The following is a 20,880-nucleotide window of genomic DNA, read 5'->3' on the forward strand; positions in this document are numbered from 1 at the left end:
GATGATGGCAGAAGTCTTCAGTGGCTGGATTGAGTGGGTGTGTCATAAGAAAGGGATGCTGGCTCCATTGTCAGTCACAACTCTTCTTATTTGGACCCCAGCCCCTCCCCACATTTTTGGCTGTTATCTGATACTGATATACTTTTTAATAAAATAATCATCAAATAAAATCTGTTCTTAGATGACAGCTCATGATGAATCCATTGAAGCAGGTAGGTATCAAGTAGATATGACTTGAAATAAGAAGGAAGAGATGGATAAGGAGAGGGGAGGAGGATGATGAGCAGTGCAAATGATAGAAAAAAAAGTTTAATATTAACAGAGCTGAGATCTTTTGTAAGCCTTATTGAAGAACTCATCACCACCATACCACACATTTAGCAGCTAGTATATCCCACAAATAATATTTTAAATCAGATATTTTTCAGTACTCACATTGAGGTTCATTTATTTCAGGAAAATTATTCCAAAAATGTATCTGGGCCAAAATGATCTCTTCTAAGCTCTTCGGTATCAAACTCCTGGACTTAACCTAGAATTTTTTGAGTGCTTGACCCGATTGAAGTTTTATTTTTAGAAGAAACGCTGGTCCTAACCAATAGCCCTTGGGAAGTCCATCCCACACATAAGAACATTGAATTTCTATCTGGGAAAAGTACAGTTTTTGTTTAAAAATGTTCAGTAAAAGTAACATTGACTTTGCCACCCTGCATATCTATTATCTTAAGCATCTAAATTTCTCTGTAATCAGCAGCATGGCCACTCAAACACTAGTCCAAAATTAAACCATAAAATCACAGTATTACTTGAGCTATCTGATGTTAATCAGAAGATCTAAGAATATAGTTCATTATTCATCTCTTTAGTTTCTCTGAAAATATAATTTGACTATACTACCTCAGCTCCATATACACATTTTCATAAATTATAATTTGATATTATTTATTCAGCTTATTGGAGAACAATGTAAAACAATTCTATCTGAAGAATGCATCTGCATCCTTGATTACACACCTATTTGAAAGCATTCAGTGTTTTATTTAATCATGTTTTCACTAGTCGTTTACTGTGCTGCAACACTGTACTTAAACACAGTGACTGCAGTTGGAGCCAGTAAAAAGGCATAAGGCAGAGTGTGAGCTGTCAGAGTTCAAAACTGAACGCAGAAACGGATTCATTGAAATGTATATGACTCAATAAATAGCAATAAGATAACAGAAGAGTATTGCAAAATACTGTTGCAAACAGAGGGAAGACAGGAGCTGAGTCTTTACTACTAGACTGGTCAAGGGTGGAGTATATGCCTTAAACAAGAAATCATGTACAAATATGACCCAAAGGGCCTGTGAAGTGTATAAATGATACTCAAAAATATAATATGAACAATTGTTTTCCAGAACTCATTTCTTGGAGAGATGCTGTCTGTTGGATAAATATTTGGATTATCTGCTAAGGTGTGGGGCAAGGGGCAGGACACTAAACTTCTGTTGGTTCTGAGGAGACCTGTTCACTACAGGTCTTTCTTATTTCTGCCTGAGGTTTGTCCTCAAGCAACACTTTCCCACCCAGCGCCATACAATGCTCTAATAGCCTCTTAATCTGGACCTGCTCGTCTAAATATTCATGCTGCTCCTGACCTTGTCTAAAAGATTAATGGTTAATTCCATGAGGAAAAATAAGCATGTTCTGTAAATGAAATCCTGTTTTAACTGCGAGAGATTTCTATCATTTAGGCATTTTGTAAAACGTGTGTGTGTGATTCACAAACAGAGCTCAAATGACAACGAATGCTTTCTCATTCTGATTGCATCCTGCATTTTAAGAATGACTATTTTAGCCCTGGCTGGCGTAGCTCAGTGGATTGAGCGTGGCCTGCAAACCAAACATCACAGGTTCAATTCCCAGTCAGGGTACATGCCTGGGTTGCAGGCCACAGCCTCCAGCAACTGCACAATGATGTTTCTCTCTCTCTCTTTCTCTCTCCCTTCCCTCTCTAAAAATAAATAAATAAAATCTTAAAAAAAAGAACAACTATCTTAGTTGATACATGCTTATCAGATATACATACACTGTGAAAATTATTCAAATTCATCAAGTATTCAATTTCCATTGCTGGTAAACAACATCAATTTAGACCTTTAGAAAGTAATGTAAACACCCAGTTATACGATGGAGATTTCAGGAAGCTATATTGTATTTCATCTTGAAAAGTATAATGCAATGGTAAATATTATATTTAAAAAATATACCACTCCTTCCATCTACCCCCACACTCACTCCTCCCAATAAAACGAGAGCTCTAGTACTTATAGATGGTAAGCTCTTCACACAGGTGTGGAATAAAATACCTGGCACATTTTAGTGTGCTTGTATTGGGAATGGAAAATAAATATTTTCATGTTGTGGTATAGAATTTGCCGTGTGTATTTTTAAAATGAGAAATTAAGGTTTTTTTAAGTATTGTAAATATGTTTCTAGCCCCAGCTGGCGTGGTTCGGTGGATTGAGCGCGGGCTGTGAACCAAAGTGTCGCAGGTTCGATTCCCGGTCAGGGTACATGCCTGGGTTGCAGGTCATGACCCCCAGCAACCGCACATTGATGTTTCTCTCTCTCTCTCTCTATCTCCTCCCTTCCCTCTCTAAAAATAAATAAACAAAATCTTTAAAAAAACTTTATAGCATTTAAAATAAATAAATAAATATGTTCCTTACACTCTATTTATGGGACATTGTGTGATGAGGAATATAAACCCTCAGTTACGGGTAGGCAATCTCTAGATGTACAGGATGTTGGCCTGGTGAGAATATCATGGTTTTATCAGGACTTTGGCCACCAGGAAGTTTCACAATGTCATTTATAATTAAGGGTTTGGGACACAGGATATCAGTTCCAACACATGGAGATCTAGAGACTAAAATTATTAGCCCAAATTTCTCAGAGAGGATAGAGGCCAAAGGTCAGCCAAGGAGGCAGCATGTGATCAAGCTCCAATTAAAGCTATAGATACCAAAGTGGTCTTCTCAGACTGGCAATACTGTCTGCATAGTGTCACGTGTCACGATTGGAAAGTCGTAAAACCTTGCACGTCTCCACTCCACAGAGTTAATGACAAGCTGTGAATTTGGACCCCTCCTGGATTCTGCCTTATCTGTCTCTTCCCTTGGCTGAGTTGAATTGCCCTTATTTCACTAGAATTAACTGCTAAGTGTAAATATAGTGTTTTGACTGAGTTCTGTGAGTTGTTCTAAGCAAATTATAAAACCTGAAGTGGTTGTGCATGCTCTTAAATTTGTAACCAGATGGTCTACAGTGAGAGTGGTCCTGGGACCCACACACTTGTAGTTGAGGTACGAGATGTGAGCAGTCTTGCGGGGCCCATTCCCTCTGTGGGGGTCATGAAACATCCCTCCTTGTGTGCCATACTGTCTGGGCTTGCTGTGCACAGTGCTGGATGAGGCAAGGTATTAGACACCTTTCTTGAGGGGGAGTTGAATAGAATAAACAAAAAAGGGAAGAATAACTAATAATTCTCAAAATACCGTTCACTCTTCTACTTTAGAGGCTTAGTAGATCCAACATGGTTTCCAGAAAGATCTTAAATTCTTCTTTCCCTATTTATTAGTCACATGACCTTGGACTTGCCTCTTAGTGTGTCTTAGACTGTTTCCATATTCACATCCACGTGAATGTAGTGTTAGTATCTATTTCAAATAATGTTTGTGGGGATTAACTGACATAATGCCTATCGACATATTAGTTTTTTATAATCATATATAAATGTTCTTAAACTTAAACTTATACAGTTAAAACACCCAATGACTCACCTTTATATTTTCAATTCTAATTATGATAAATAGTGCATAATGTCATAAATCCTAAGTCAGGACAGACTCAAAAGCCTGAAACTGATTTAAATACTCACAAATTCAGGTGGAACACAAATGTGGCAGTTTAATTAGGTAACATAAATCCACCCAGATGTCTTGGCAAATATGAGTACACATAGCTACTGTCTTAGCTACTTCACACGTATGTCCCTCAGAGCAGATGGACATCCATATTCACTCAGGAAAGGGTGAGCTTGCATATCAACTATGAAAGAAGAATGAGTGTACAGATGAAAATAGCAGCTCTCCAAGGGAAAACTCTAAAATTGATGCTAAATTTGTGTTTCTGCTCATATGTGTTTATGCACCTTGAGTCGTATATGAGCAAAGTGTGTAACTCTGGTGTTTCCATTCCTGTTGCATCATTCTGGCAGAGTTATTGTAAAATATCACCTTCATGAACCTGAATTGCACTGGGGCATCCCTTAAATATAGCTTGTAAACACTAAAAAGAGCACTTCGTGTTGGAAGGGAAATATAATTCTACATGACTCTGTAGTAACTCTGAGGAAGATCAGAAGATGCAATGCTACTGTAAAGAAGATAATTGCAAATTCTTTTCTCCTAAAGGTTTACAAGACTTTAATTTTATAGCACTTTTTCTTACAAAAACAAGGCTTGCTCATTGGATAAACCTGTGAAATTCATGAATGTATAGAGGTAGAAAGGAATTGGAAAGGAACTCACACCCCCACACCCCTCAGTCAAATACAGTCACATCAGTTTTACAAAAAGCACACTACATGTATTATTTTGTATGACAAGGAGAGAGCTGAAAGTAGAAAGTCACTTTCATTAGACTATACATTTGTTTACTTCTAGAAACTGCCCCAAATAAAAGACTCAGGATTAATTGAAAGTGTTAATTCAAAATTGAGGCCAGATAGTGGACAGAGGAAAGGTCTATAAGAATACAAAATTAAAAGCAGCAGTTCACTCAGTGGCTAAAAGCTAAAGTGGTTGTGAAGGCACCATGAACAGGTAACAAAAAAAACCTCGTGCCAGATGAAGATCGGAAACTTCAAGGCTCGTCCTGGTAGTCATGCTCAAAACCCAGTGTCCTGGAAATGCTCAGTGTTGATTTGAAAGACTGAGACGATCCAGCTAAGAAAATGTAGTTCATCGCCCACTCCCATTTTCTTTTTAAAATGTATTTGGATAAAAATATAAGCAGTAAAAAGGAAGTGAGGTCACCCTCAAATATTTGTTTGAAACTGGTAAGTGATTTGGGGATGCTTCCATCTGGTTTCTTGAAGTGAAATCTTATAGAGAAGAAATATAATTACCACATTCTCAGTCAATAGGGTGATAATATGATAACAAGTAAGTACACTATATTCTGGGAATGCTTCTAAGTTTTTTATGTCTATTCTTTCCTAAATTCTCATGACATGATTAATATGTACTACAATTTTCTCCATTTTACAGCTGAGTAGACTGAGGCAGAGAAAGATTATGTGAATTCCTTTGGCGCCACATAGGTAACAATTGCCAAAGACTATAAACTCACACACCCAGAAACAAGGGTCTGAGTTCGTAGTCACTGTAATGGAGAGTTTAGAGTTATCAACTGTTAACACATTAGTCCTCAGTTTGTCACCAAACCTATATTTTGATATCACTACAAATTCTTTGAAATATTAATTTTAAACAGCTGCATAATGTTCCATCTTTTAGACATATTATAATTCTCCTAATCATCCTTCTGTTTTAGCCTGTTTCCATTTGCTCATTTTCACAAATTCATCAGTGATAATGCTAGAATAAATACCTTGTTAATAAATGAGTAACTTTCACTTTAAAAAATTCTATAGATATTTTCAAATTGTTTTTCAGTAGAATTTTACCAATTATTTTTTCATTGGGAGTCCATGATAATACTCAACTCAACAAATTCTCAGTAATATAAAATATTACCAACTTAAATTTAGTGTGTTAGGATTTTGTGATGTTTAAGGCAATTCTTATGGGCCATGAATCAAATGGTCTGATTATCCCAAGGATGTACAGTAGTAAGACAGAAAAAAGTCCAGATTTGAATACCATTCATACAATTATGAAATGTATTACATCACATACAAATTCTTTCTGAGCTTCAATTTTTCACCCACTTAATAAGTCTGTGACTGTCACTTTTAGTTAAAAATGTAATAAACTATTATTTTAACATGCTCTGTCATCGATCAAGTGCTGCCCAAATGTATGCCCTGAGCTGTTGATATCAGATATAATAGATGAATTTTATTTTTTTAGTATGGGACATAAAACTGTGAAAACATTGGTACAATTTATTATAGACCTGAAATTAATGTATCTATGGCTCTGGCTTCTTCATTCTGTATGAGTTTATGAAATAATGTGTCAACTCTCCTATAAATTTCTAAATAAAAAGACATAAAAGATGTATATTCTTTTAAGTTCATAACATAGCAGAAACTAAATTAAGATAAATAGCATTTATCTTCTTTTAAAGCATAGAGACATATTTTATAACATACACTCATTTTAGACATTTTTAATTTTATTTTTCAATAGACCTTATTTTTAGAGAAGTTTTAGGTTGACAGGTAAACTGAGCAGAAAGTAGAGTTCCCATATATCTCCCACTCACCACCCTCCACCACTATAGGCTCCCCGACTATCAAGATTCGTCACCAGAATAGCACCTTTGTTACAACTGAAGAACCTATATTGACACAGCAGTATCACTTGAAGTCCATAGTTTCATGAAGTTTTCTCACGCTTGGTGTGCATTCTGTGGATTGTGACAAATGTAAAGTGACATGTATCCACCATTATAGTAATATTGTATAGGGTGTTTTCATTGCCCTAAAAACCATCTGCACTTGCCCTGTTTATCGCTCCATGTTCTGTAAACCCTGACAATTGCTGTTGCCTTCACTGTCTCCACAGCTTTGCATTTTCCAGAATGTCACAGAGTTGGAGTCACACACTAGTAGGTAGCCTTTTCAGTTTAATAATAACCCACAACCTTCAGACCAACTTAGGTAGCCTTTTCAGGTCGGCATCTTTCGCTTAGTAACACCCATTTAAGGTTCCTCCATGAGTTTGCATGGCTTGACAGCATATTTCTCTTTATTGCCAAATGCTATGCCATTGCCTGGGTATGCCACAGTTTACCTATCCATTCACCTCCTTAGGTGAAAGGCATCTTAGTTACTTTGGGATTTTGCCAATTACTAACCAAGCTGTTCCAAACACCCATGCACAAGTTTTTGTGTAGATATCATTTTTCAACTCATTTGGGTAAATATCATTGAATATGGTTGCTGGATTGTATGGTAAGAGTACATTTTATTTTGTAAGAAACTGCAAACTCTTCCAAAATGGTTGTTCCCAAAGCATTTTAATATACTATTTAATTACTATAACGTAAAATTAATAAATGGAGGATGCTGTCACCAGTTTATGTGTGAGAACATACAGATTTAACAATCTTGTTTATTAGCTCAATTATGATCATAAACTCCATTTTTATCTTTCCTAGGTGCCTTACAGAAAATCAATAAGGAATTTGCAGTATAGAAAAGTCAATAAAGAAGAACCTGAATAGGTTCATAATAAATGTTTCCATTCAATACTAACTATAACTGTGCACATTTGATGATTAGTGTATTTTAGTACATACTTTATTGATTAAATATTTGAAAGATTTGGAGAATACAACTTTTGATCCTATTTCTTCTCTAGTAATATTTAAAAAGAAAGTACAGCCCTGGCTGGTGTGGCTCAGTGGGAAGAGCTCTGGCCTGCGAACCAAAGGGTCCCTGGTTTAATTCCCAGTCAGGGCACATGTTTGGGTTGCAGGCCAGGTCCCCAGTAGGGGGCATGTGACAGGCAACCACACATTGATATTTTCTTCCCTCTTTCTCTCTCTTTTCCCTCTGTTTAAAAATAAAATTAATACAATCTTTAAAAGAATTAAAAAAGTGAAATTTACTTTATTTGTATTGCAACTCATCCTGCTAGCCAAGACAGGGATATGAGATCACTATTCACTGCATCCATAACTTATATACTGTCTTTTGTGCATCTTATTTGTGTATGACATTATTTATCCTGTTAGTACTCATTTACATTTACCCACATATTCACCACCTCATGCCTTGTTGTATCATGCTTCTGGTATCTTTGAAATAAACTACAGTATCCATTTAGAAGAATAATCTAATGTTTATTTAAGTTTATGTGTATTGGTAATAAATTCATTTTTGTTTTAAAATATCTTCTTATTTTTTTATTTCAGTTGTTGTTCCAGTACAGTTTTCTGTCTTTTACTCTCATCCCAGCCCACCTCCCTAGTCTTCCCCACCTCTGTCCCTTTTCCACTTCCCCTAGTTTTTGTTCATGTGTCATTTATACTTGCTCCTGTAAACCCTTTTTCCCTGAAATTCCCTCCCCTCTCCCCTCTGAACACTGTCAGCCCGTTCTCTATTTCAGTGTCTTGGGTTATATTTTGCTTGTTTATTTGTTTTGTTATTTAGGTTCCTGTTAAAGGTGAGGTCATATGGTGTTTGTCTTCCACTGCCTGGCTTATTTCACTCAGCATAATGCTTTCCAGTTCCATCCATGCTGTTGCAAAGGGTAGGAGCTCCTTCTTTCTTTCTGCTACATATAATTCCATTGTGTAAATATACCACAGTTTTTTGATCCATTCATTTACTGACGGGCATCTAGGTTGCTTCCAACACTTGGTTATTGTAAATTGTGCTGCTATGAACATTGGAGTGCATAGGTTCTTTTCGATTGATGTTTCAGGATTCTTAGGATAGAGTCCCAGCAGTGGAATTGCTGGGTCCAAAGGCAGATCCATTTTTAGTTTTCTGAGGAAATTCCATACTGTTTTCCATAGTGGTTGTACCTGTTTAAAATATCTTTATTTTGCCTTCCTTTTTGAAGAATATTTTCTTCAAAATATCCTTCGAAGAATATTTTTGAAGAATAGGTAAGAAATTTTTCATTAGGATATATATTTTGTTTGTTTCTTTCATCACATTGAAAATATTTCTTATGGCTTCTTTGTCTCCTTTTAAAACACCGGTGTTCCTCTGAATGTAGTGTATCCTCTTTGCTTCTTTGATCCTGATATATCTCATTGTTAATTATCTTATCTACTCTACTTTTAACAACACTGATTGGGTTCTTTATATTAATCAATGCACATTTTTCAGTTCTAGTAATTCCATTTGGAACTTTAATTAATGTATCTGGCAATTTCATGATATAACTTTTTATATTCTGAAGTTCTCTGCCATAATTGTTATATTTGTCATTTATCTTTCAAGTAGAATATGATAGTTACATAAAGTCTGTGATGACTCTATTCATCAATAATTTTTCTAGGTTTCTTCTGATTGCCATAGGTCTCTGCAGTTTTTCATCTTGTCTTATCTCTTCATCTGTTTATTAAGTTTTATTTTATGCTGGATATTTTATTCATAAAACAACTTGTAGTAATATCTTGAGAGCTAGAAAAATATTAATTTATTTCATAAAAGATATGTGCTTGTTTCTCCTAGGCATCTGCAGGTGGCAAACATTTGGGATCAACTTAACACAGGTTTTGTGAACTATGGGGTTATTGGCATTTGGAGACAGATAAATATTGGTTGTTGGAAGCTGTTCTACATATTTTAGGGGATTGAATGTGCTCCCTGATCTCTAATAATTACAAACCTGTAGCATCTCCCTTCTCCCAGTTATGACAACTCTAATTATCTGTAGATATTGTCAGATGTCCTCTGGAGAAAAAAAAAAAGCCACTAGTTTTGATCCGCTGGCTTAACCCAATTTCAGGGAATAAAATTCACTGTCACTCCAAAACTGATTGAGCTATGCTAGAATTCATGATATGGTCATTTCACTTATTCCAATCTTCAACATAAGGTACAGTCCTGAACTTCAGGGTACCCACCCAAAATTGTAGGTTTTTACCAGAGCCCACAGGTGGTGGGATCTAGGTTCACTTTGGCTTTTCTTAGGACGCAAGGTGATGTTGCATTGCTCAACCTTTCAGTCTCCTCCCCTGCCTTAGCAAATGTCCCCAAGATAAAAATAATCCCAAATGCAGGGCTGTTTCTTTAAATGATGGACTAACAGTTCCTCTTTACCATGTTAACCCTCTGCATTAATATTTTATTACTGTCACAACAATTTATCACAAACTTATCACCTTAAATATACAGATTGATTTTTCTCATAGGTTCTGTGGGTCAGAAGTTGAAGCACAGCATGATAAGATTTTTCTTCATGGTCTCATAGACCCAAAATCAAGGTCTTTTCAGGGCTGAGCCTTTTAACTCTGTCTCAAGATTCTTTCCAAAAATTACTGGCCGTTGGAAGAAGTAAGTTTTTCCTCATACCTATATGTTCCCTACAGCATCAGGCTGGCAAAAGGGATGATTCACTCATTCTCTTCATGTTTCAAGTTTCTTTATTTTATACTTCTGCAGAAGGGCTCATGTAAGGGCTCATGTAATTAAATCACTGTACCTAGACAATGCAGAATATTCTTCCTATTCTAAAGTCAACTATTTTGTACTCTTAATCACACCTGAGAATTCCCTTGAGCCTTAAGAAATGCATGGACATGATAGGTGCTATATTGACAGTCTTGGGGATTAGGGTATGAAATCATCCCGGGAGCTAATGTATTGCCACAATTGACAATGCATTCAGGAAGAGTTTAGAAAAGTTTTCTTGTTTTTCTGGTTGTCCTCAGCTGAAGCATTGAGTGAATACTTGCTCTGCTGTTACTGGAAGCAGAAATGTTCTTGGTTAAGTTTTGTTCAGTGCTTTAAAAGTTTGTCTACCGATTTGTTTCCATTTGATCAGCATGGGAGGTAGGGGGAGGCAGTTAGAATATTATGTCATGCAATAGGCAAACTGGGTTCAAATTCCAGATATTCACTCACTCTCCAGTGACTCTCCCAAGTTCTTCATTTCTCTATGACTGCATGTCCATAACTGTTAATGTCTAATGACATTATTTAATATATGGAATTACTGTGAGAATTAAATGAAAAATAAATGAAGGTCTGTCTGGAAAAAATCCAAACATTGTTAATATAACAAGAACATTTTGTGCAACACCCACGTAACCTGGCAGCCAAGGAGAGTGGACTAGAATGTTCAGGCATGAACAATGAAATCTTCACTGTACTAGACAGTGAGTGGCAGTGGACAGAATTGAGTGAGCATGAGTACTGTGTGGTCTTAGCATTCGAAATAACTGAGCAAGTATTCTGGTGGCTTCTGGCTTTTCCCACAACTAAAATCACCTTTGAAAGGGAAAAGATTTCAGACTGTTGTTGAGATTCAAGAAAATATGATGGGGCAGTTGATAGCAATTGGGAGAACTGTGTGAGGTCCCAAGGTGTTTACACTGAAGGGGACAGAAGTGTCATTGTCTTGTGTACAATGTTTATTGTATATTGTATCTTTTTCAATATCTCTATTTTTCATATTACATGGCTGGATATCTCCTGGTCAGACCTTGTATAAAGTCACTTTGAGCACTAAAATTTGTATAGTACATGTTAGTTTCCACAATGTTAATTTCTACTGTAAATCAAACTTTAGAACAATTTATATTAAAAATACAGATACATTACAATGCCAAGTCATCTATGTTTCAGTCCGTAAGAAAAATATCTTCTTAAATATAGTGAATCTTGTTGCATTTTACCTGTGTTAAATCTAAGGATGAGTTACTACCAGTTCTTAACTGAAAGAATCAAAAAACAACAAAATTACAGTTTTCTATTCTTCCTTAGCTCTAATTATTCTTAAAACTTTGAGGTAGATATTTTAAAATTATTACCATAAATGTTACAAATTGCCTTGACTTGGGACCTGTTTTTGGTGAGCTATACACAGTTTTGCTAGTCTATAACAATACTTTTACAACATGTTTCAGCAGAAGACGATGACAAAACTTAATCTTAGCCCTAGAGCTACATGTACAGAGCATATGATTACAGCTTTTACTGCAAACCTTGTGAACATGTTTAAATTCAAGTTGAAATATTATAATGTTTCAGTACATTCACACCAACTCTCAAAGAAGAACAGTGTCACACATAATTATAAAGAACTCAGAAAAAAGCACAAAAGGCCATCTGTGAGATTTGAACAGATGTAGCTGTTCAAAATACTTTGCTCTTTTTAAAGTTGAGAATTGTAAAGTTTAAATAATTGGTGTTTAGATGAGTGGAAACTAACAATTGGAAGAAAATAAAATGCAGAAATGATTTATATAATTTTGGCCACCAAAAAACTATACATTAAAATTGAAATAACATTCCTTTTACACATAAAAATGATTCACTCCTGGAAAATATGATGATATAGACATAAACAAATACATAGTAACAATACTGAAAGAAAAACAAAAGGAAACCCTGAGAAAAGCTAACCCTCTGTTATGGGTTGAATTGCATTCTCCAGAAATTAGTGTGTTGAAGTTCATATTAGTTGACTAGGGTTGCCTTAACAAATTAACATAGATTAGGAGGCTTAATTAACAGAAATATATTTTCTCAAGATTCCTGAGGCTAGAAGTAATTCATCAAGGTGTTTTCCAAGACTGGTTTCTTCAGAGGCTGTTCTCATAGGCATGTAGCTGCCATCTTCTCCACTTGTCTTCACAGGTCTTTTCTCTGCACATCTTTGTCCTATTTCCTCCTCTTATAAATACACCAATCCTGTTGGATTAGAGTTCATCCTAATGACCTCATTTTAGATCAATTACTGCCTGAAAAACCCTACCTCCAAATCCTGAGATAACATTCATATTCTGAGGAACAGGGTGTTTGGACTTTAAAACACAAAATGTTTTGAGGTAGAGGATATAATTCAGCACAAAAGAAAGTCCTGGCCACCTGTGTCTCAGAACATGATCTTATTTTAAAATATGGCTGTTGCAGATATAATTGGTTAAGTTAACATGAGGTCAAATTGGAGTAAGATGAGTTTTTAAACCACTGTGACTGGTGGCCTTAAAAAAGGGAAATTTGAATACAGACCTTCTCATGGAGAGATTGTCATGTGAAGGTAAATACAGAGGTCAAGACAAGGAATGCCAGAGATTGCCTGCAAACCCCCCAGAGGCCAGCCAAGGGTCAGGGAATGGTTCTCCCTGGCAGACCCCAGGAGGAACAGTGGCTGACACCTTCAGCACAGACTTCCAGTCTTTCAAATTGTGAGCCTAAAACTCTTATTGTTCAGAGGCACCCAGTTTGTGGTATTTTTGTCACAACAGACCCAGGAAAACAATACATTCTCTTTTGAAATAATCTTTCAACATTGATAATAACAAAACACTTGTTTCATTTTTTTATGAAAGGAATACTTGAGAAAATCGTGAAAATTCACATGCAGCAATTTGTTTATCATATGTATAATGAAATATTTTATAACTTATATATAATAATTATACTTAAAATACATATATTTTAACCCTTAATAAAATAGGTTTATAATACTTAAATGAATCATAAAAATTATCTGAAAAATTGTGCATCAGATGCATTATTGCAAAACTGCAGTCATTAAGAAATAACTAAAGATATCCTTATTAGGAACAAATATTAGATAATTAACAAAATTTTAAATACCAATTGGTTTTAAATGAACTTTCAATTTAAGGTTAAAATTACTTTACTATAATCTGAGTTATTCACAGATTCTCAATGAGTAAAAAGAAAAATAGTTTGTCAACATGCTTTACTTAATTAGTTTCATGATGTTAATTAAATATGTTCTAAAGTAAAATACAGTAAATTTTTCTGTAATTTTAGTTTTTATATATTTATAATGCTAAGGATATTTTCTAAAGAAATATGCACAAAACCAGTAAAATTAAAAAATATATTCATAAGAACAGAGATTTTATATTAAATTTAAAGTGCCATTTTCTTGATGAATCATTACTTTTTTAGTTCAGCATGCTCATCCTATGTGTCATGCAGTGATTCACTTCTCCCACCATTTTTTCCTCTTTTAACTTCTTTGAACACTGTTTTGGTTCATTTATATGTTCCAATGATGTCATATTTTTGCCAGCAAAGAACTTAAATTGGTGAACTATATATACATTTTCATGTAAGGTCAGCCTTTCTTTTTCCCTCAGAAAGTCTACAAAATGAAAAATACATGGTTCAGCAAGGTCAAAATCACAAATGAGATACAAATAATAATTATAGGGTATTCTTGTTATTAATTAAAGGGACTTTATCCCAAACTTCTCATATTTTCTTAGGGAGAAAATTATCTTCAAGAAACCCATATGACCTCACTGACTCCTTCCTGCACAGGGGTGACTTTATTTCATTAGTAAGATTGGTAGAAGCAACCAAGAAGCACCGATCTCAGCCTCCTGCGTCTTTGTCACAGAGCTGGCCAACCTGCAGACAGGTGCATTCTAGTTGCTATCCTGGGATAAAGAGATGGCCATGCCCAGACTTGGAGACTGGTAGAGTGTTGGCACCTCCACTTGGCAACACGTACATGAGTTTCCCATTCTCCAACCAAGGATTTGACAGACATGAAGAGTGACTTTTAAAGACCTACTACCTGAGTGTGTTCTCTAGCTCCTGTATTGACTGGTTGTGTGATTTTAGATAAGTTCCTTAAACATTTTGTTTCTCAGTTTCCTCAATTTAAAATAAAAATGGCACTATGTCCTGCTTCTTCCTGTTTCATACAATTTAAATGAGCTAATCTAAGTAAGTATTCACTATTGTAACAGTTATCTGAGGGTTTCTGTATTGATTTTAATTGGTTAGTTGTTGGGTATAATAGATTTTGGTGTTATTTGTTAACTGTTGAATTAACAACATTTTTTGAGCAGGTGCATAAGTTTAAAAATCAAAAAAATAAATTTGTAAAAAATTTTGAGAAGTTATAATCTAGAGGAAGAAAAGGAAATTAAATACAGTTCACAACTTTTCAAACATTATCTAATTAAGTGCAATACAACCTTGGCTCTAGTCTTTAGTGATCTTAGCATTAAACAATGAAGAAATTGAGGTAGAAATAAATATAAAGTGGAGTACATAGGATAGCTACAACATAGTATTTCTGAGTCTCTTGCATGAGGGAATCATGTAAATTTCACAACACAGTGATGGTTATATGTAAGTGTCACTTAAAGATCAGACATTGTTTTTACTTGAACACAATTTAATTTATAGTTATGATAAATTGTTCCTTGTTGAATATTCTTGACTAATTAAAATATTTAATTCTACTTATTTCTGAAAGGGAATTTTGGCCCAGCTACATTAGTGCCTAAGTTGCTGGATCTTCGATTTACATATTGTGTGCCATTGGGGAAATTAGTTATCTTTTCTGAATTCCAACTTATTTTCCTGTCAAAGGTAATATTGCCACCAATAATAACTAACTCAAAATAATACAATTCTATGTGATATGTTAATATGCTTTAAATGTGGAACTATAATAACAGTAGTATTTTTACTTCATTGCTTCATTTTATTCTTTTGATTAAATATGCAAAATATATGTGAAATTGCCCAAGACTAACGTTTTAATAATACTGAGTTGACTGTTAGAATGCCTTAGTAAAAAATATGAGATTTTCAAGAAATATGTGTGTGTGCACCCATTTTTAAGAAGCCTAGGAAGAAAAATCATGCATAAAGTACAAACTTATATAGAAAAATATTTGCTGCTTAAAGTAGATTATTAATACACATTTGAATGTAGCCTTTGAATTGTAGTTTTAAAACATCCCAGAGACAAAAATTATATTTCTGGAGTAGTCTTCCATGCAGGTTAACACACACACACATGCACACACACACACAATAAAGAAGAGACATGAAATTTTCTCTCTACAAATCATTTCAAAGAAATAATCATTTTAGAACTTCTGAATAAATTGAAATTGACCTGTCTAGTTCTTTAAAAAATCAATGGATTTAAATGAATTTAAAGCATCCAAGGGTGAGAATATTATTTATTTACTTTACTTGAAAATGGATGTATTATTCATGTGTGAGCTTGGGCTTCAGTATACATTCTTGTTCTTTAAGTTATGGCAAATCAATCTGAAGAAATCTCTATTCCAAAAGTTATCAGGTAAGCTTTAAAAGATTAATAACAGAAGTTCTAGATCAAATTTCTGACTCAAGCTTTATTACATATGGATTCAAATTCTGATAGTGTATTACCTAACAATTCTCTAATAATTTCACTTAAATTGTATAAATCATTTAAATTTGCTAAGCTTGGAACTCCTTTTCCAAAAATTTAGAATCGTTTTACTCCAAAGCATGGAAATTATATATGATCCTTTATATAAAGAACTAGCAACATAATCTATGCTTTAAAAAATATTTTACACATGTCATCTCCCACAAATCAGACATGGAAGGTCAATTGCATAAAATATGTATATATAGATGTGTGTTTATATATATGTATATTAATTTTTAAGCAAGATGATATAATCCTCTGGTTGAATCCAACAAAATCCTTCTTGTGTTATTTAGCAAAAATATATTTATGAGAGAGATTATTATATTACTTTTGCTAGTGCTTTTGCTTTTTCTAAGGTTCATTTTTTTAAACAAGGGTAAATTTTTCATAACATTCTTTACACATCCATACATATTTATACAATTATTGAAAATAAAGTATTTGGTCTGTTAGAGTCAGCTTTTTTTTTTTTTACTGTAAGTTTCCTTTTTATTGAGGGATCATATTTTTAAAAAACTCTGAAAATTTTTCCCTGTTATATTTAGTCAGCATTTTCACATATGTATCAGATAGATTGGGTGGGTGGGGGACTGGCAATAAAAGCCAAAGGCTGGAAGTTTAAATGCAAGAAAAACCAGAAATAGAGAAGTCATGGTTGTCATAGCAACTTGCTATATTCATATTATCCTTTTCCACACAAGAAGTAGTTTCGAAACTCTGTAGAGTTCTCCCAAATAGTATGGGAATGTAATCTGTGTACATTTAATATAGAACTTTAAGGCACTGATGATATAGCTCATACTCAGTAGAAGAAACACTTTATTTGAAATTAATTCAGAAAGTATAATCATTTAGAGAGATTTTTTGTAATACAGTCTTTATGAAATAATGTATACTTAATATTATTCTTCTGCTTCTTCCCAGAAGACATACAGACAAAATTATCTCATAGCAAAATTTTAGAATCATTTCAATTTTTTATGAAATCTGGCTTCTTTTATTTCCCAGTGGCTTATCAGTGGTTTAATAAAGCAAGTATTAAAAATCTTCTTTATCAGTAAATATTGTGTAGTTTATTGTGTAGTTTATATTATTTAATTCTGAATATAGATAAGATTCCTCTCATTTTAATGTCCCAAAAACACTTTAAGATATATCATAAAATTACTAATGTCACATATCAACCAATTCCATAGTCTAATTTCCACCTACTTAATCTTTTCCTACAAAAAATAATAAGCAAAAACATTTATACTGTAAAGTGTAATTAATTATAAAACTTAAAAGATCACACTTAAAATTATTTAAAAATATTTTTAATTTTCTTTACCTACTAATTTAACTGATTGAATTATTAGTATAATTAATTCCTAAACTACTGCATATTTTTGTGTAATAAACAATCATTGAGTGAGAAAAACTAGATAATAGAACACAGATTTAAGAAGAAAAATAATATTTAGTTTATAAAATGTAACATAAATTACAATGAGCTTCAATTATTCAAAAAGACCTATCTCTACATAAAAATTTAATATCTAGGAAATAATCAGCAATAAACTATGCTACCTTAAGCATGGGCATTTTCAAATATGGTATTATGTGGTTAAAATGTGATAACTAATTGTTTCAAACACATCTGTCCTGGAACATTAATGAGATACAGACATATTCCATTATACGTTTTAATGAACATTAATGATCAAATAATGCAGAACATGTAGATTCATTTTGTCCATTTAGAATTATACAAATGCCAAGCAACAAGGTAATTTAATATCTTATTCTTCATATTCATTTTCTCCCTCTACATTCAGCTTAAAGTTATTAGAAAACATGTGTCCCATTCTAAATTAAGTGAGACACCTTTGGAGGTGGGGTAAATTGTATAAAGGGCATTGATTGTGAGATCATCTGGGAAGAAAGGCAGAGTTCCTAGGGAGTCTGGAATCTGCACTTCAAGGACATAATACATTGAACAATATCATTGGAAAACCAAGTGAGAATGTAAAACACCGAGTAGCTGAAAACTGTTCAGAGTGGAAAAGAGCTACAAAGGAAGCATAGCAAGGTCCTAGGGCAAGATTTGCCAGCAGATCCCATGGATTTGCCCTCTCAACTCTTTTGAGCAAAACACATTCCATTATATAAGGTCAATGGTAATAGCCTACGCTGTCCAGCATCATGCCCCTGTTGACTTATTGTTGTAGCCTGTGGTTACAGACAACTGACTTAGGAAATTTCAGAAAAAGTACATTTTCTTAAGTTTAAATTGCAGCCCAAATTGACAATGTGTGGCTTGGCCACAGGCAGAATGACTGCTTCTCAGACTTAACCCTGCTATTCTGATATTGTTACATCTAAGTAACCGAATGGGTGGAGATGGAAAACATTTCCCTCTGCCACTCTCCCCCACGTGGCAATGAAGTAGACGCTTGACATGTACTTTCATGAGACACATTAGCTCTGACAGCTTGCAAAGTTTTTGAAGACAGGTATTATCTTAAGTCATGACAAATTTGAAAAAAAAAAGTAAAACTTTAAGGGGACATGTTTCAAAATTTCAACTCATTACAAAGAATGTGTTTTTTAACATAAATATACTAACATGTTGAAAAATATGAACTCAGATAGACTGAGACCATGAAAGTCCACAATACCTGGAATTTAACATACACCTTGGATATTAGGTGTATGGCTCCCTTTTCCCCTGACTTTCAATCCAGGGCTCCAGAATTACTCCTGGAGGGGCAAGGCACTGCTATTTCTTATCATCCCAAGAAGAGGCTCTATTCTGGGCAAGAGATGCTGAGAGGTCTGGGAACTCGTTCTCCATCCAGCCCCAACTGCCAGAGTGGAAACCCCACCTGATATGCAGCAGACTCAGAATACTGCGGTGCTGTTGACCCTCATTCCAACTCACTGATGGCATGAAATTTCTACCCTGGCAGAGACAAGATGAAAAGACCAGAGGTTGCTGCCCCCAAAAAGTTTCTTGCTCATAAAGCCAGGTTGCCATTCCAAGAAAAACATGCCACTATCCCCACACCTATCTCTGAAGCACAGAAATTTGTCAAGAGAGAAAGCAATGAGAAGAGGTGATCATGTAATCCTTAAAGACAGTGTACGTTCCTCACCTTTCTTGTCTTAACTGATTTGAAAAGCAAGTATATAAAACAATATGTATACAACTACATTGTTGGGACTGTAATATATAGACTGGCACTATATTTGATGATAACAACACAAAAGAAGCAGATGAAAACAATGCTGTATTGGAGTAAGGAAATATTGAATAACACCAAATGGTAACTCAAATTCATTGGAACTAATAAAGAGAACCAGAGGTGGTGGGAATGCAGATGGATGCAGCCATCATGGGAAAATGCAGACTTCCCTCAAAAAATTAAAAATGGAATAGCCTTTCGACCCAGCAATTCTACTGCTGGGAATAGACCCTAAGAATCCTGAAACACTTATTGAAAAGAACTTATGCACCCCTATGTTCAGAGAAGCACTGTTAAGATAGTCATGATTTGGAAACAACTCAAGTGCCTCTCAGTAGATGAGAGATCAAAACACTGTGGTATATTTACACAACGTAATACTATGAAGCAGAAAGAATGAAGGAACTCCTACATTTTAGGCAGCATGGATAGAACTGGAGAACATTATGCTAAGTGAAATCACCCAGTCAGTGCAAGATAAAAATCACATGATCTCACTTATAAGAGGAATCTAATGAACAAAATAAACTAATGAGCGAAACAGAACCAGAGACATGGAGACATGGAACAGACTGACAGCAGCCAGAAAGGAGGAGGGGTGGGTAATGGTGGAAAGAAGAGGAAGTGACTAGACAAAGAACATGTATGAATGACCCAAGGACAGAGGCAACAAAACAGTGTGGGGATTGACTGTGGGAGCAGGGGGTGGGCTGGGTAGAGGAGAGAAAAGGGGAAAATTGGTACAACAGTAAAAGAATGGCAATTGAACAAAACAAAACAGAATAAAATGTTAATATAACAAACCCTGTAAATAATTAATTTCTCTCTTTTACTCAGCTTCTAAAATAGACAAAGTTATAGACATAATAATTTGTTGTTGAATTTCAAGTTATATAGATGCAATTTCTATGACATTTATAACACAGAAAATTGGAATAAGAACACAGAGGAGTAAAGTGTCTATTCTTACTAGTTATGTATCAGATATAGATTCTGATACATTAAGCTATATATGCTAAGCTGTGCAGTAACCATTAGATTAATCATTCAAAATATAATAGTGCAAAGTCAGTTGAACAAGTAAAATGGTACATTAGAAAAAGCCCACTTAATCAAAAAATTAGAGCATTAAGGAGAAACATGAACAAAATAACAAGACATATAGGACAAATAACATATAAATCAAAGTATACTAATAATAACATTAAATATAAATGACTTATAGAATAAAATCTGAATTCATAGTTCACTGGATTCAAAAACTATATGCTCTTTACAGAAGAAACACTCAAGATTAAAACATACAAACAGGTTGAAAGTCAAAGAAGGAAAAAGCATATGAGAAAAGCAACCATAGAAACTGTAGTGCAATACTAGTGTCAGACAATGTAGACAATGTTTTCTTCAACAAAATACTAGCTAACCAAATATATCGATGTATAAAAATAATTATACATAATGACAAAGTGGAATCTATTCCAGGAATGGAAGATTGGTATAACATCCTAAAAATCAACAAT

Source organism: Phyllostomus hastatus, unplaced genomic scaffold (assembly GCF_019186645.2).
Source record: "Phyllostomus hastatus isolate PE091 unplaced genomic scaffold, TTU_PhHast_1.1 phas_contig_58, whole genome shotgun sequence".
Taxonomy (NCBI): Eukaryota; Metazoa; Chordata; class Mammalia; order Chiroptera; family Phyllostomidae; genus Phyllostomus; species Phyllostomus hastatus.